Raw genomic sequence first — 17,404 nt, 5'->3', positions numbered from 1 at the left:
CACAACACAGTAAACAAAAGGAAATTCTCCCAGAATAAAAAAAAAGCGGTAACGCAACAGCCCGCTTCCCTTAATAACACATATAATAAAAGTGGTTTGCGATCCATTTTCCCAATCTTGATGAAATGAATACTCTCAATCACGGGGTCCCGCAGGAACTGTTTACTTCAAATATTGCAGTGAATACATTACAGAAGTAATTAAGTGAGAATTTGGGAAGAGTGAACGGTGTTCGAGCTCGTGTTCCTTTACAGCTAGAAAAGAATGCAGAGGAGTCCACAGGTGAGACAGAGGAGGCAGATAAATAAAGGGGGACAACAAGCTCCTGTAAACAAATAGGAAACACTGGAGAATATCAAGTTCAAGGCCTGTGTTTATGAGATCCTTCCCCATACTATTTTGTTACCGCGAAAGACAGAAAAATGGGTACCGACTTTAACCCGGCCCTGGGCTCTTATTAATTTATCGGTGATGGTAACTCATTCCTTGCCATATATAAACCACTCTGGCGAGAAGTGCACAGGACACCCCAAATGAAAACACATTGGAAAGAAAGCACAAACATATTGACCTGTGGCCTCCAGGGGATTAAGGTTATATCCAGAGCATACATAACTGTAAAATTAGGCCAGATGGGATGTGTCCCATGTGGCAAATAATGATGTCTTCACTGTAATTTAGAGGAGGAATTAAGGCAAGACGTTTTTCATGTGCCACTGGCCTTCGCTCCAAAGTGTAGGCAGGGATGCTGAAGGGGGGGGGGGAGGGAGCACAGAAGGTCAAGATATGGGCGGGGATAAAATGCACTGGCCAGGAGCTAAAGTGCAAGTTCATGGAGGAAGGAGAGGGAGCCCGGCCCAAAGGGCAGAGGTAATAAGATGAGAACCCTAAGCAAGAGGAAGAGGCTTTCCAACTCATTGCACAGGTAGAAAAGGCACAGTGGAGTGTTTTAGAAGATGGTTGTAGTCACGTGACAGTTCAGGAACTCTGTGCACATCCTCATTCATCCTGATGGCTAACGTCATCAACTCAACAGCATCTAGACCATCACGGTAGCATGCCTCTGGGCCGGGCCTGTGAAGGATTGTTTAGGTTAGGTTAACTGAAGTGAGAGGATGCCTCCTAAATGTGAGCGGCATCATTCCCAAGGGCTGGAGTCTCAGACTGCTTAAACAGGAGAAAGCCAGTTGGACAGCCACACCGTTGCCGCCTCTGCCCCTGCGGCCCTGCTGTGATGGAACACCCCACCTCTGGCTGCTGCTCCTCAAGCATTTTGTCACAGTGATGAGAAAAGTAGCCAACACCATCTTAGAGAACGGCACCGCTATTGAAAGGGGGAGCCCCCGTGATTTGGAAAATGATGGGGAGTCAGAGCAGTGTTTGAGGGTTGTGTTAATCCCGGCTCCCATACCGTAACAAAGCACCGTAGGTCGGGAAGCTTAAACAGCAAATGTATTTATTACCTTACTTGTGGAGGTTGAGAGTCTGTGATCAAGATGCTTACAAGGTTTATTCTCGGCCCCCTCATGTTAGCTTGAAGTCGGCTCTCTTCACAATCTTCCCTGGGGTGTCGGTGTCCCACTACTCTCTTACAATGACACCAGTTACGTTGGTTTAGGGACCCATGTGACCCCAGTTTAACTCAAATGCCTCTTCAAAGTCCCTGCCTTCAAATACTGTCACATTCTGCCGTATCCGTGTTAGGATTTTTAGGTGGGGATTTTTGAGTAGGTGTAGTCTATCTATCCCCAAGCAAGGGTAACTGTGGCTTTTATTAGGATGGTTTCCTGTGGCATAAGACAAGGTAAATCTAGACTTGTGAGTGACTCAAGCCGAGCTGGTGCCTGGGGGAGGGAACAGGTGCTTGGTGTAGGTGCAGCTGCAGGTAGAGAGTTGTCTTCCAAGAAGAACGGGTCAGTAGCTGACAAAAAGCTTTGTCTGTCTGCATAGGGCAGGGCTCCTTGGATGCAGACAAACAGGGAAGCAGGCAGGAGACAGCAGGTCCCGGGGAAGCACAGAGGATGGGCTCACTCTGGCGATCTTACTGGCTTTAGGTAGAGGCAGTCTTTCCTTTAGCCACTTCAGATGGAGAGGCCAGAGGATTATTACAACGATACAATCCCGTGTGGATGACGGAAACGAGGGTACTCACACAAGGCGTGGCGGCCTCAGTCCGCAAAGCCCAAGGCACGAGGCAGTGCGTCTGGACTAGTTAAGCAAATCAGGTTTTCAGTTTAAGACTCAGAAACCTGTCTGAATCCAAGTTCTGAGCAACTGGGTCCACTGTGTGTACACGTCTCTTCCTGCTTGTTTTCAAGAGCAACGCCAGCACAGACACCAAGGCTATGGAGAGTTGGGAAGCCTTCAAAATTCACTGGGTGTTGCTATTGTTTTATTTCTTTATTGCATGAGTGTGAAGATTGCAAGCAATAAAGCAAGCCACCCCCACCCCTGCCATGGATCCACATGGACTCAGTGGTTGCTCTTCCGGACTGGATTCAGCTACAAGACAACTGTTTCACACAAATGCCGAGCCCAGGCTGTGGCGACCCTTCCCTGGCACTGAATCTGTGGCCACTTCCCCCACTGGACCCTGTACCTGGAATCTCATAACACAATACACTGAAGCTTCTCGCCAAAGCCCCCGAAGTAATTTAGTACCCACACAGCCAGAGTCAATGGGAGGCTGTCTACTAGCACTTCATAAATTACTTCAGTGTCTTGCATTTTTATATGGAGGTGTCATATTCCCTTCAATTCTAATATATCACTTCAGGACACGATGTCACTCGGAATTCCTTTTGAAATATGACATAGAAGATTCTTCTCTGCGCCTCTGGCACGTACCAGCGCCTCTTACTTCTCAGGACTGCCCAACTTCATCCCTTAATAGATGAACAGGGCATTTTCCAAAAGGTGCTTTGGAAGCAACTAGCCTTGCCAAGATGAAATTTTATTTTGTTATGAAAGTGATAGGTAAGTTGGTTGTACCTTGAGGTCACTCTGCAAAGACCTACATAGCCCCAGACGATAATGGGCTCTCTTGGCGCTATACCACACTTAGACTAGTTTTCTCGGGTGCAGAGGGAGGAGGTTTCTCTGGCAAACACATCTGTCTCATGGTCGCCAACCCGGGCGTTGTGTCCATTTCACAACACCTTTTACACGATGTGACATGCTATTCGAGAAGATGAGGAAGTGTAGAGGGCTGAGATATCCCGGAGACTCCTGGAATTAAAGGAAAGGTCGTCACTGAACGAGAAGAGAAAAGCTGAGGGCGGGGTGGTGGGCAGCCCCGTGGATCACACCTGCACTATAGAAAGAAGCAAGGGGGGCAAATAAAATGTCCCCACCCCTCCTGTGAGACCCTCGGACCGCCTACTTTCCTCACCTGCCCTCTTCGGGTTCACCGCGCTTCCACGGAGGCCCAAGCGGTCTGCATCCAAACCTGCCCTTGGAAATCTCAAAGCCGAGTAACCCATTCAGTTCCCCGTCGGCGTGGCTTCGCGTCCCTGCTGCGTCTTTCAGCCGCTCAGTAGGAGGCTGACAAGTTACTAAACCAGATGTGTGTTTCAATAAAATGCAGAATTTTGAACTTTTAGCCAACATAAGCGTGAGAAACAAGGAGAGAGTAATACATTGGAAGACCTCACAAATGAGCTAGGCCTGGATTCAGCTGCCCCTGGCATCTCGCTCGGGACTCTTTCCTTACATAACCTCCACCGCTGACACCCCGACACCCCGTTGCTGCAAGTGGAGCCTCAGGGAGTGTCTGGGACTCCCATAGCAGTGACACCGGGGCAAGAAACTGCCACGTTCTGCTCTAAGTTATGGGTTCCTTCCATGTTCATTTATCAAGTAAAGGCCACGCGCGGAACTATTACAGATGAATTACTAGATAGGCTTGAGATAAATGATAGGCATGAACACAGTGGGTTTTGTCAGCTTTAAATCACCGTTGACTAGAGGATGTGCTGTTATTTTATATAACACCAAGAGAGGGAAAATGCTACCAATTGTAGGCGTTCAACTGCAAAGCCCCAATTTCCATGTTAAGAACGAAAGTAAAAAAAAAAAAAATGCATGTTTTAGAAACAATGGGCATTACTTCCAAGATTGGATTATTTTCCAATTTGAAATAAGTACGTAGGAGGGAGGTGATCAAAGGTGTCAAAGGAGGCTCTATGACCAAGCGCCCTCATTTCTGCCTGTAAAAATGGAAGTCTCATTTCTTGGTAAATCTTCGAGATCAAGTCACCTGGAAATGTGAGCTTGTCCGTCGGTCCAGCGTGTGATCAGTGTGGATGGTGGCTCTGGAGTACAGGGGACAGGGACAGCTTCTGCTTTCTAGAGAGGCAGACAGATGGCCTTCATTTCAGACCTCCGGGTTAGAGTAGATTAACCGGCCACAGGAGGCGCCCGAGATCTCACAGTAATCCCTTTCAGGAATGTCCCTTAGGGACAAGAATGAACCGCGGGGGAAATCTAGATATGAAAGAGCAAGAAAGAATGCTGCCTGGGTTCTCCGGGGGAAGGACTCAAGCGGGCTAGAGATGAGGAGATCAAGTGTTAGGAATTAACTCTGTGGCTATCAAGACCGAAGTCTCGCAATCTGTTTGAGGAGGGACAGGTTGGAGGGCTTGGCGGGTGAGGCTAGCAGACCAGGCAGGAGGGACGAGTGAAGAGGGGGAGGCTCCTGTTGTGGGGAGAGAACTGGGGTACGGACCAGGCGATCTCTCTCTGTGTGGTTCCCCTGCAGCACAGCTGAGCTTGGCCTTCCCGTTCCTGTTGCGTGAATTTTCCCCTTATACTAAAGAAAAATATAATTGTTTTATCCTTTCGCTAGCCTGGTTTTTTTTTCCCCCCCGAATCGAGCTAATTTCTACAAAAGATGATGGAGACCAGCCTCAGGAAGACAGAGACTATATCGTATTTCCTCTTCCTTTCATTCAAGCTGAACCTTCTAGATATTTGAAGGTTCCACCCATGTTGGTGAGAGTAGATAGTTATCAACACATTGATTCAGAAACGGCATTTTTCAGAAACACCCTAATAGATGCCCGTAGAATTGCTTTATAGACTACCTGTGTGCTTCTTAGCCCCGTCAATTCAACACATGAACTGTCAAAAGGCCTGGGGACACAGCTCAGTGGTACAGCCCTTGCCCACCATCCACAAAGCCTTGAATTTGATCCCTAACTCTGGAAAACTAATGACAAGAACCACTTCAGAATGAGATGACATATTCTGGAAAGAAAAAGGCCAAACCTTCCTTTCAAAGCAAGTTGAAAATATGACCAGTGAAGGCATCCTCAAACTTCTGAAGCATCCCACAACCTCTTTGTGTGGCTTTGTCGTGGGAGCCAGGCAAATGGAAACAACCAGACAGCACCCAGCCCTGTTCCCCACCCTTCTTTGCCTCGCTGTCAGAAAGCCCCCTCCCCCAGCACACTCACCATTCAACACTGCCGAGTTTGTCTGAAACGTTTAATAACAAGTTTGAGTAGATTTGGAATTCCCCTGTTTCAGACCAATCAACCAGTTGTAGAAAATATGGCTACGAGTCACTTAACTCTATGGTAAGAACAAATTATGGGTCGCTTATCTTAAAAAAAGAAAATCTAGCTGAAGTATTACCTTTGTGCCATTAAAACAGGTGAAGTAGTAGACAACCGTGCTTCTGCAGCAGCTTTGATAAGCTCCATGCACTAGAATTTGAGACTAGCTTCCCTCTCTGGACCACAGTGCTCTAGTAAGAACCCCTCCCCCTGGAGGAGAAGGACGGAGCTGACTGGGGATAGGGCATCCTTCTTTTCCTGAGTCAAATGCCAGTCCGCCCAGATGCTTCTCAGGCAGGGAGTGACGTCCCACGGCTCCACAGATCCTTCCCTCATCTCCTTTTCCACTTCCATTCCGCGCCTTCTACTGCCCCTTCGCCTCCACTCTGGTGCCTCATCTTCAGCTGGCCGCTCCGAGCTGTGCTCGCGCCCACCACAGCCACGGGTGACATGGAGTTCCCCCTTCTGCTTCAACACCGTCTCCAAATGGCTGACACAGAGGGAAAGAGGAGAGGCCCCTGACACAAGTCCCTGAAGTCCTTTATGAACCACAGAGCGTGCTCCCCTGGCTACACACATGGACATCTACAAGAAAGGTGATCAAGACATCAAGGGAATGAACAGGGCACAAGAGTTACCAACATACCATGAGAAGTGTCTACAGAATCTCCTAGCGCCATGGGCATTGCAAGCAAGGGCAAGACTGTGCCTAGAGAATTGGGTTATAGATTGAGATGTTTAACATTGTGAGTGCTGACCCTACTTCTTGAAATCCATGAAGCAAAGTGACCAGCAGATGCTAGATGTCAAAGGCACATACCTGGTCAACCAGTCCCAGCCTGCTCTACCGAGAGAAGCACATTGTGTGCAAACCTAAGCTGCCAGTGTAGAGACCCTTGGAGCTTATGGGAAGTAGATATAACAAGGTAAAACAAAGCAAAACTCGTGAGAGAACTCATGCACAGCTATCTTACAGCACACATGCACACTTACATACACAAGTATGTATGCACGCAAACGCACATATGCATGTGTTTGGTTAGACATGCCCATGTATGTTCATTCACACGTATGAAAAAGCGCACATACAGCCACACATCCACATACTGCTCACATTTTCACTGCCTGCACATTTACGCGTGACTGCGTGCGCGTGTGAGTGCACACACACGAGCACACACGCCGACACACAGATTTTTTAAAAATCTTTTATCGTTGGAACGCTTCCTTTCAGAAGCTGATTCCTGGCTTTTCCTCCTGGCATTTCCTGTCTGGATTTACAACAGGCAGTGTTACAGTCCAGCGCTGTAAATAACGCTGTCCCAGTAAATGACACCAGTTCAGAAGTTACTTCCTTAACGGCTTCGGGATGCAGGCTTTGGGGTGGGGGCACCGATGAAAGACAGATCTGAGCTCTTCTAACATCCCCGTGTTGATTTATGTATCAGAAGGTACAGAACTTGTCCAGGCAAACACCGCCATGTCAAATGTAAAATGTGATCGGGCGCTGGGTAGCCACAGCTGCCAATACAGATATTTCAGGAAGTCAATTTATTCTTGAATGGAATTTTAACTTCGGCCAAGGGAGTCACGACGAATCCCTTATTTATATGAATACTGTCTTGAGCAGAGGACAACGCACACACTCACAGCCTGGAGGGACAGGAAGCCAGCAAGCTCTAGGAGAAAACACTTTCTTCCTTATTTATTTGCATTCCGGGTGGGGCGAGGGAACTGAGAGCTCAGATTTTCTAGTCCACAGGTCCCGGTTCCAGGGCCTCCCTGGGGTGCTGCCTGTAGCCTTTCTCTCCACTGGAATGGGAGTGGCTCCCTCTTCCAGACTTACATTTCTGGTGACAGATGGGCTAAAGTCACCAGCTGAGGCCATGAGGGAAAAGGGCTTCATTCTTTTGTTTTTCACATTGTGTGTGTGTGTGACTGTGTGTTTGTTATATGTAGTGTGTGTGCATACCTGCAGCTCCATGTGCACAGAGGTACATCTGTGTTCATATGGTGTCTTCCTCCCCCACCACCTTATTTGAGGATCTGAATTCTCCTTTAGAATACTAGACTGGCTACCCAGCAAGCTTCAGGGACCTGCTTGTCTGTGAGGCCCAGCCCTAGAGGTTCAGACATGTCACCAGGAGTGGCCTCTACGTGGGTGCTGAGGGTCTAGAATTAGGTCCTTGTGCCCACAGTGTAGCTTTCTTACCAACTGAGCTCCCTCACTGCCCCAGGAGACCTCATTCTCTAACCCAGCTCTGTGTGACCCAAAGCCTGCTGCTTAGCCTCTCTGGTCAGGTTCTTCATCTAGCAGGTGCAGACGTCACAACTCCTAAAAATCTTCTCTGTGGATATTTTTTGACAATTAGACAAAGGGGCTATGTATGGACTTATGGTTCTGGCTTAGCCAAGAAAAAAACAAAAAGATCCTACCTCCCTCTTTCTTTGTTCCCTGGGCTGTAATGCACACTGTATCACTCAGAGACCAAGGCTGCTAGGGTGGGGACAAGGGACAGGCCCATGACTGGAGATAGGCTGTTGCCACCTCCCCTGTCGCATGCGTTGGAGCCTGGAATGAGCCCCTGCTGAGGAATGCTAGTGATTCCGTTGAACTGGAGGAGTCCGCATGCTCAATTAGCTGGAGCCTTATAGTAGTATATTATTTGTATTTTATTAAGTAAATCTTGCCCGAAGACCAGAGGCAAAGCCAAAGCCACCAGAGGTCAGGCAATGGCGACACACACCTTTAATCCCAGGATTAGGGAGAAGAGGCAGATGGACCTCTGTGAGTTCAAGGCCACTTTGGGCTACACAAGAGCGATGCAGAAACAAATCCAGGTGGGGATGGCCTGCACTTTTAATCCCAGTCCTACGGAGTCAAGCCTTTAATCCCAGCACTAGAGGGAATAGAGAATGGGAAGAGAGAGAGGCTCAGACTGCTTAGTTTGCGATCGCCCAGACTTGGTAGAGGTAAGACTTCTCTAGTGGCTTTAGCTTTGCCTCTGGTCTTCAGGCAAGATTTATTTATTAAAATACAAATACTATAGCACTGTAGCGCTTGGTTTGTTTTGGCACAAGTGTACCTACTCTAAGGGCTTGAACAGAAGCAAAGAACAAGGCAGAAAACCCTGCTGCCAGACGAAAGTCGTGAAGGTGAATAGGTCTTGTATCCTGAGGTCTCAGCATCAGAGAAAGGAGGACCCTTTCGGCAAAGAGTCATCAAGTTCTGTCTCTGTGTGGAGCCCCTGGCTGTCCCCAGAGGAGAGCCACAGTGTGGCCTCTTTCAGAGCAATGGCTGGGATCGCAGGGCACTAAGCAGATTTAAGGTCATCCAGCAAGCCCTGCTCTGAAATCTCACCTTTAGCATCCTTTGAGCATCCCTGGTGACCTTCAGAGAGGAATCACAGCTACGTTTCTGTCTGCCACAGGACTGTCCCCAGGACTTGGGGACAGGGACCTTCTGGGGAAAAAAAAAAAAAACTGTTCAATGCAAGTGCTTCTATCTTCTTTCTGGAATCCTTTACAACAACACAGAAAAAGAATTTTCTTAATATTATAAGGTACAAGCTAACCCACGTGGGTTAATGGGAATTCATAGGCTTGCTTCGGTTCTAATTAGAATCTGAAAACAAATTTTCCACTGTATAATCCGTTATCATTTAATCACCTACATCGTGGTACCTTTACTATAAATATCAGTATAGAATGGATTACGTGCTTTTAGTTTGATGAACACCAATACATACTTTTTGGGGGATTATAAAGAAATCCATTAAGCACCACAGATTTTCCCGGTAGCCTGCCCCGTGGCTCATGTAGACTTTGGGGTGATATACCCAGGGCCATAGAAAGAATGGGCCTGGACTCAAAGCATCCAAACAGCTTGAATGTGCTCATGGAGTTACTGATATTTTTTTCTGTCTGTCTTTCTAGAAACACAGACCCTAAAAGCATGACTTTCAGAAAATGTACTGCTATCAAAATTATAGATATTTTTCCTTTCCCTGTACACTACATGCAACTTGGTTTATGATGGATTAAAAGCTAATTAACTTTTTTCTTTCTGGATCTAAGACACACTTCCACTTGTTACAGATTTCAAGCTCAATCTTCCTAGATAGCCAACTTTGAGTTATCTAGCCTTACTATCCAAAGAACAAGAAGTGAACTTGCTACACAGTCTCCCAAGTCTGTCTTCCCCTGTCCCTACCAAGTCCACAGTTTGCATCTAGCAAGCACAAGACTGCGTCTCAAACATCTAATCGATAAAGACCCACAGAGACCCGATTCTGTCGTATCTCAGCATGACCTTCCACTATGGCTATACTTCTCTGGTCAGAAGGGAGGACTCAAGGCCCTTAGAATGCAGCTCTTCCAGAGATGCTTCTCAAGTGAATAGCACTTGACCTGTGTCTTCAGACTCTGAGCCTACGCGGTGAGTCAACTGAGATAATTAAGTTAGTTTTGCAGCTTCCGTCTCTGCGCCTCTAAAATGGCGGTCGATTGTATTTATAGGGGAATCTAATGAGAAACGTTGCAAGGATTCCTCATGACTAACTTCATGCCAGATGCATAGTAAATTAATCCTCAGGTTTCCAAGGACGGGAATCCATCCTGCAAGAGTGTTGCAGAACTTAGGAGTGAAGTCGTCTGGCTTGGCATTTTCTTTATGGGACAGCTTTTGGTAAACTGGTTCAGTCTTTTTTTATTTTTTATAATCTAGTCAATTTTCTCTGAAGTGGCTTCTAGTAGCTTCGGGCTTTCTGGAGATTTTCTCATTTTTGATTGACATTGTTTTAATTTGTACACACACTGTTACTCAAAATTCTATTTCACTTTTTTTTGGGGGGGGCTTTTGGAGACAGGGTTTCTCTGTGTAGCTTTGGTGCCTGTCCTGGAACTAGTTTTGTAGACCAGGCTGGCCTTGAACTCAGAGAGATCCGCCTGCCTCTGTCGCGAGTATTGGGATTAAAGGCATGTGCTACCACCACCTGGCTAGTTCACTTCTTTTATGGTTATGTTTTAATTTCTCATTTGCTTTGAAAGTACAGTTTTTCTGGGTATAGAATTCTTGGTTAAGTCTAGTGGTGGTGGCACACGCCTTTAATCCCAGCACTCAGGAGGCAGAGGTAGGGGGATCTCTGTTTGTTTGAGGTCAGCCTGGTCTACAAGAGCTAGTTCCAGGACAAGCCCCAAAGCAAAGATACACAGAGAAACCCTGTTGCAAAGAAAAAAAATTCTTGGTTGATTGATTTCCTTCAATATCCATATATACTATTGTTTGCATTTTGAGGTACATGGTTTGTGATCAGAAATTGGGTATTAAGTTGTCAAGAAGTCAATGTGTATTATGAATTTTTATTGTGGTATTAAAATTTTGGTACTTGCTCATTGTCATAAAGAGATATGACACATAATTCATCATTCTAATCATTTCTCAAAATATTGTTTCTGTCTTAGGGTTTCTATTGCTGTGAAGAGACACCATGACCACAGCAAGTCTTACAAAGAAAAGCACTTAACTGAGGTGGTGGCTTACTGGTCAGAGGTTTCGTCCACTCTCATCCTGGAGGGGAGCATGGGGTACGCGGCATGCAGCAGACATGCTTCTGGAGAGGGAGCTGAGAGTTTCACATCCTGCAAGGCAACGGGAAGTGAACTAAGACATTGGGTGAGTATCTTGAAAATAGATGAGACCTCAAAGCCGGCCTTCACACTGACACAATTTCTCTAATAAGAGCACACCCACTCCCACAAGGCCACACCCACTCCCACAAGGCCACACCCACTCCCACAAGGCCACATCTCCTAATAGTGCCACTCCCTTTGAGGGGGCCTTTTCTTTCAAACCACCACAGTTTATTTAGTTGTTTTACATATATTGGTATTTTACCTTCATTTATGTGTGTATACCATGTGTGTACCTGATACCTAGGGAAGCCAGAACAAGTATCAGAACCCCCCGCCCCCGGAACTTAAGTTACAGATCATTGTGAGCCACCAGGTGGGTGCTGAGAACTGAACCCGAGTCTTCTGGTACTTCTCACCACTAACCCATCTCTTCTCTACAGCCCCTATCCTAATAATTTTTAATTATTATACTTCCCATTTCATGGCATTGAGTAAATTCGCATCGTTGTACTATCTGTCTCCAACCATTCATCTAGAATGTTCTCATTTTCCTTACCTGAAACTTGGGGCCCCATAAACAGAACCTCCCGATTTCTTCATCTCTCCAGGGCTTGAAAACCATCCTTCTTCTCCATACACTTTCCATACACTTGACTATTCCCGTTGCTTCAGATAAGTAGGGTTGGATATGGAAGACTGACTTTAAACTCCCTATGTAACCAAGTATGATCGTGAGCTTCTGATCCTCCCTCTGTCTCTACTTCCTGTGTGCTAAGATCACTGGCACGCACTCTCAAGTCAAGCTTATGCTGTGGTTCTGGGGAACTAAACGAATGCAGCCAGGGATTTCTGCATGCTGGGTAAGTGCTCCACCAGCTGAGCTATTCCCGAGAGGTCCCTATTTGTCTTACCGTAGTTTATTTCACTCAGCGCAGTGTCTCTCGGGTTCATCAATGCCGAAGCATGCGTGCCTCAGAACTCTCTTTACAAGCAGCCATTCACCGTGTGGTGTGCTCGCATGGTTTATCTCCTCTGTGACTGGACATTTGGGTTGTATTTGCTTTCTGGTTTTGTGAATAGTGCCGCTATGAACATCACCGTTGTGTCTATGGCTCTGTACACTCCAGCAATGCTAGATTCACATATGGATGTCTCTGGCTCCATTTTCCTGAGATTCTCGAAAGTGTAGACTGATAGTTTTCATCAGACTTGGAGGTTTCGGGTATTTCTTCAAATACCCGTTCTGCCTTTTGTTCCCCTGGCTCTCTGTCCATGACTCCCCCTATACAGCTGATGGTGTCCCCTGCATTTCCAGGACGATGGTTTCTCTTGACCCTCTCCTCTTATTTCGTGTATTGGGAAAATATGAGAAATTTTGTGTTGTATCTTTCCTCAAATACACTCTTGAATGTACTGTTGAGAATGGATGTTTTTCAGTTACTTCTTTTGTCTTTGAGACAGAGTCTGAAGATCTAACTCAGATTGGTGTCCAACTGGTGATTCTCTTGCCTCAGCCTGCTGTGTTAGGGGGCTGCAGGCAGGTACAACTGGTGATTCTCCTGCCTCAACCTGTTGTGTTATGGAGTGGCAGGCAGGTACAACTGGTGATTCTCCTGCCTCAGCCTGTTGTGTTATGGAGTTGCAGGCATGTACAACCATACCTGGAGTAACGTCCTCTCTTTACATTTGATTCTTCCATGACCCTGCCCCCTGTATGATGTTGTCTCTTTGGTGGCACACTGTTCGCACTCATCAGTCTAATTAATTGACCATATCTTCTGTTAATCTTTGAGCCTATTTATAATAATAGCTAACTTAAAGCCGAGGCTGCTTGCACAAGCTCAAACCAGTTGGCATTCCAGCACGGATAAGGGAGGGGCTCACGAGGCCCCACCCCCGGCTGAGGAGCTGTTAACACGGGATGACTGCTGGGGAGTGAGTGGGATTTTCCTGAAGCTTGTGACCCCTTGCTCCTTTCACTCGCGCAGCTGAGGAAGGAGGAGGAGGCAGCAAAAGAAGAAAACATGGGGATATGGGAGGCAGGGAGGGTATAAATATAATCAGAACGCATAATATACACATACGAAATTCTCAAAGGTCCGTTAAAATATTACATTTAAAAAACTTTTATCTAGATAAGCTTATTGCCAGTGTCTTCTCAAGAAAAGTTCTCGATGGCTGCTTTATAGCCTGTTTGGGCATTGTTTAAAACCAGACATATAGGAGCTGAGGATATAGATTGGTTGGTGGCAGGCTTGCTTAGCATGCATGAGGCTATGTGTTTGCTTTACTTGCTACCACTGCCGTAAGAAGTGGTAGTGTTTAAAAACGGCTACGAATTGTTGCTAATGTCTACTAATTGTTGTTACTAATTGTTGTGAACAAGCCGCCCTGACATGGAACTTGGAACATGGAGTTCTGGGTCAGGTGAAATAAAGACAAGTCTTAGGAGTGGAGGGTTTTCGTGATGGAAGGAGTATTAGGATTAAGCTAAAGAAAGACATTACAAATGTCACCAGTTCTTACTCAGACTCCATTGTTTTCTTGAGCCAACCTGCTTTAGACCCTTGCAGGTCTTCAGTTAATATCCAGAATATTTTTTCATTCTTTCTACTGTTCCTATTACTTTTATAGAGGGTGGGTTTATAGAATTCTTTTCTCCAGTGTTCTGGCACACTGGCTCTTGCCAGGCAAGTCCAAGCCATGCATAGAGAGGAGGCAACTAAGGATGCTCCAGGACATGAGGCCAGCATGGGTCAGTACGGGTCACTTTGGTTAGAAGGAACGGTGGGGCTCCAGTGGGGCTGGAGACACAGGATTCCCTTGGCAAAGCATTGTAGGGGATGAAAATGAAGGCTCAGGCAGTGTCCAAAGCCTGGAGACCTTATATCCAGATGTCTTTAAGGAGCTCTCTTAATTCTTGTGCGTGAATGTGTATCTATGTGCTTGGCTGGCACATGTGTCTGTAGGTTTGCAAGAGGACACTAGATCCTCTATAGCCAGAGATACAGGCAGTTGTGAGCCACCTGTGTGGGTGCTAGGAACCAAACTCGGGTCTCCCGGAAGAACAGGGGACACTCTTAACTGCTTAGCATCTCTCTGTCCCATAAATCCACATTATTTATTTCTGACTTTTGAGGTTCACAATGTTAGGTCATGAAAGCATAGCAGGAGAGCACAAAAGCTAATTTTTTTTTTTGCTGGATTTCAGCAACAACAGGAACAGCAGAAAACTAACAAACTCATAGAAACTGAACTCACTACTGAATGAAAAATGGGTCAATATAGAAAGGAAAGACTTTCTAAAACTGGAAGAAAATAAATAAACAACACACCAAGACTTATGGGTCACAAAGAGCAAGCCTAAGAGGTAAGTTCATAGCACAAAGTGCCTACATCTGAAAAAAAAAAAGAGATCTCATATTAGTAATATAACCTAAAACTTCTAGAACAAAAATAAGAAATCATGACCAAAAGGAAGAGATAGAAAGAAATAATCAAACTCTGAGCTGAAATCAATAAAATCAAAACAAAATAAAATCAATATAAAGATCCAATGAAACAAACAGTTGATTCTTTGAGAAAATCAGTAAGATTGACAAACTCTTATCTAAATTCACTAAAACACACAGAGAGAATATCCAATTTAATAAAATTAGAGATTAAAAGGAGGGGTATAACAAGAGATACAGAGGAAAGCCAGAGAATCATAAGGACATATTTTAAAAACCTGTATTCCACTGTCTTACTTAGGGTTACTATCGCAATGATGAAACACCATGACCAAAAGCAAGTAGGGGAAGAAAAGATTTATTTGGCTTACACTTCCATATCCATAATCTACCACAGAAAGAAGTTAGGACAGAAACTAAAACAGGGCAGGAACCTGGAGGCAGAAGCTGATGCAGAGGCCATGGAGGGGTGCTGCTTACTGGCTTGCTCAGTCTCTCTTTCTCTCTCTCTTCCCTTTCTCTCTCTCTTCCCTTTCTCTCTCTCTTCCCTTTCTCTCTCTCTTCCCTTTCTCTCTCTCTTCCCTTTCTCTCTCTCTTCCCTTTCTCTCTCTCTCTCACTTCTTTCTTTCTTTCTTTCTTTCTTTCTTTCTTCCTTCCTTCCTTCCTTCCTTCCTTCCTTCCTTCCTTCCTTTCTTCCTTCCTTTCTTTCTTGGCAGGGTTTCTCTTTGTAACAACCTTAGCTGTCCTGGAACTCACTTTGTAAACCAGGCTGTCCTAGAACTCACAGAGACCAGTCTGCCTCTGCCTCCTGAGTGCTGAGATTAAAGGCACTTGTCATCAAATCTGACTCAGTCTGCTTTCTTACAGAGCCAAGGACCACCCACAATGGGCTGGGCCCTCTTCCATCAATCACTAATTAAGAAAATGATTTACAGTTGGGTCTTATCAAGGCATTTTTCTCAGTTGAGGTTCCTCCTTTCAAATAACTCTAGCTTGTGTCAAGTTGACATAAAACCAGCCAGCATATCAATCAAATTGGAAAATATGAAAGAAATGGATAATTTTCTTGATACATACCACTTACCAAAGTTAATTCAAGACCACGTAAGCAATTGAAACAGACCTATAACCCCTATTCAAATAGAAACTGTCGTTAAAAATCTCCCAACAAAAAGCCCAGAGCTAGTTGGTTTTAGAGCAGAATTCTATAAGACTTTCAAAGGAGAGCTAATGCCCATACTCAAATTACCCCACAAAACATAAACAGAACATTGCTCAATTTGTTTCACAAAGCCACAGTTACCCTATTTCAACAAAGAAATAGAGTCACAGACAAATTTCCCTTATGAACATAGATGCAAAAATTCTCAACAAAATACTGGCAAACAATCCAAGAACACATCAAAAAGATCATGCACCATGGTCAAGTAGGCTTCATCGCAGAGATGCAGGGATGGTTCAGCATATGCCAACTGATAAAGGTAATCCTCCATATAAACTAAAAGATAAAAGTCACATGACCGTCTCTTTAGATGCAGAAAAGGCCTTTGGTGAAACCCAACATCTTTTCATTATAAAAATCCTGGAGAGATTAGGGGGTACAAGGGTCATATCTCGGCATAATAAAGGCAGTTTACAGCAAGCCCACAGCCAACACCAATTTAAATGGAGAGAAACTTAAAGGAATTCCGTTAAAATCAGGAAGACAAGGTTGCCCACTCTGTCCACACCTGTTCAATATCAGGTGCCTTATATCACCTTGACACACAAACTAGAGGAGGAGTCTCGGTTGAGGAAAGGCCTCCTCCATAAGATCGAGTCGCAAGGCACTTTTTAAATTAGTGATTGATGGGGGAGGGCCTAGCGCACTGTGGGTGGGGCCACCCCGGGCAAGTGATCCTGGGTTCTATAAGAAAGCAGGGTGAATAAACCAGGAGGCTCTTGCCAGGAAGCAGCACCCTCCATGACCTCTGCGTCAGCTTCTTCCTCCAGGATCCTGCCGTACGTAAGATCGTGTCCTGATTTTCCTTGATGAAGAACTATGATATGGAAGTGTGAGCCTACTAACCCCTTTCCTCCCCATGCTTTGGTCATGGTGTTTCAACACAGAAATAGCGACCGTAATTAAGACAAGTTGGTACCAGACGAGTAGGGTATCACTGTGACAGATCTGAACATATTTTGGGGAGGATTGTGGAGGCTCTTCAGAACTTTGTACAAAAAAATAAAACCTTCAAGAAACAAAAACCAAAACCATTGAGTGTTCAGTGCTTGGTGAACTGTTTGGTAGGATCTTAAAGAATGTTTCAGAGGCTGGGCGGTGTTGGCGCACGCCTTTAATCCCAGCACTCTGGAGGCAGAGGCAGGCGGATCTCTGAGTTTGAAAAAATTTTTTTTTAATCCTTTTTTTTAAAATTTAAAAAAAAATTGTTTCAGAGGGAAGTTTAAAGATTCTATTGGGGCTGTTTGTTAATTTGAATCAGGAGTCTGTTTTTCTGGTTAGCTGGGGCTGAAGAATCAGCTGTGATTAACAAGATACCAGAAACACTAAAGTGAAACCTTTGCTTTGTTGGGGTACTTGATGCTGGTCAGCGGGACCTGAAGAGTTAGTGGCGATTAAGGAGAGTCCAGCGCTGTTGCGGTGAAATGTTCTGGGGCGTGTTTCCCGAGAGTCCACGTGCAGAAGCTGTGTTCCAGAGACAGCCAAGTTCAGCTGGCAACTGACCTTGGAAGTGTAAGCAATCATCCAGGTGGTACTGG

Source organism: Alexandromys fortis, unplaced genomic scaffold (assembly GCF_014885135.2).
Source record: "Alexandromys fortis isolate MF-2015 unplaced genomic scaffold, M_Fortis_MF-2015_v1.1 scaffold_143, whole genome shotgun sequence".
In the NCBI taxonomy this organism is placed as follows: domain Eukaryota; kingdom Metazoa; phylum Chordata; class Mammalia; order Rodentia; family Cricetidae; genus Alexandromys; species Alexandromys fortis.
The sequence above is the reverse complement of the archived record's forward strand: the minus strand, read 5'-3'. Positions refer to the sequence as shown.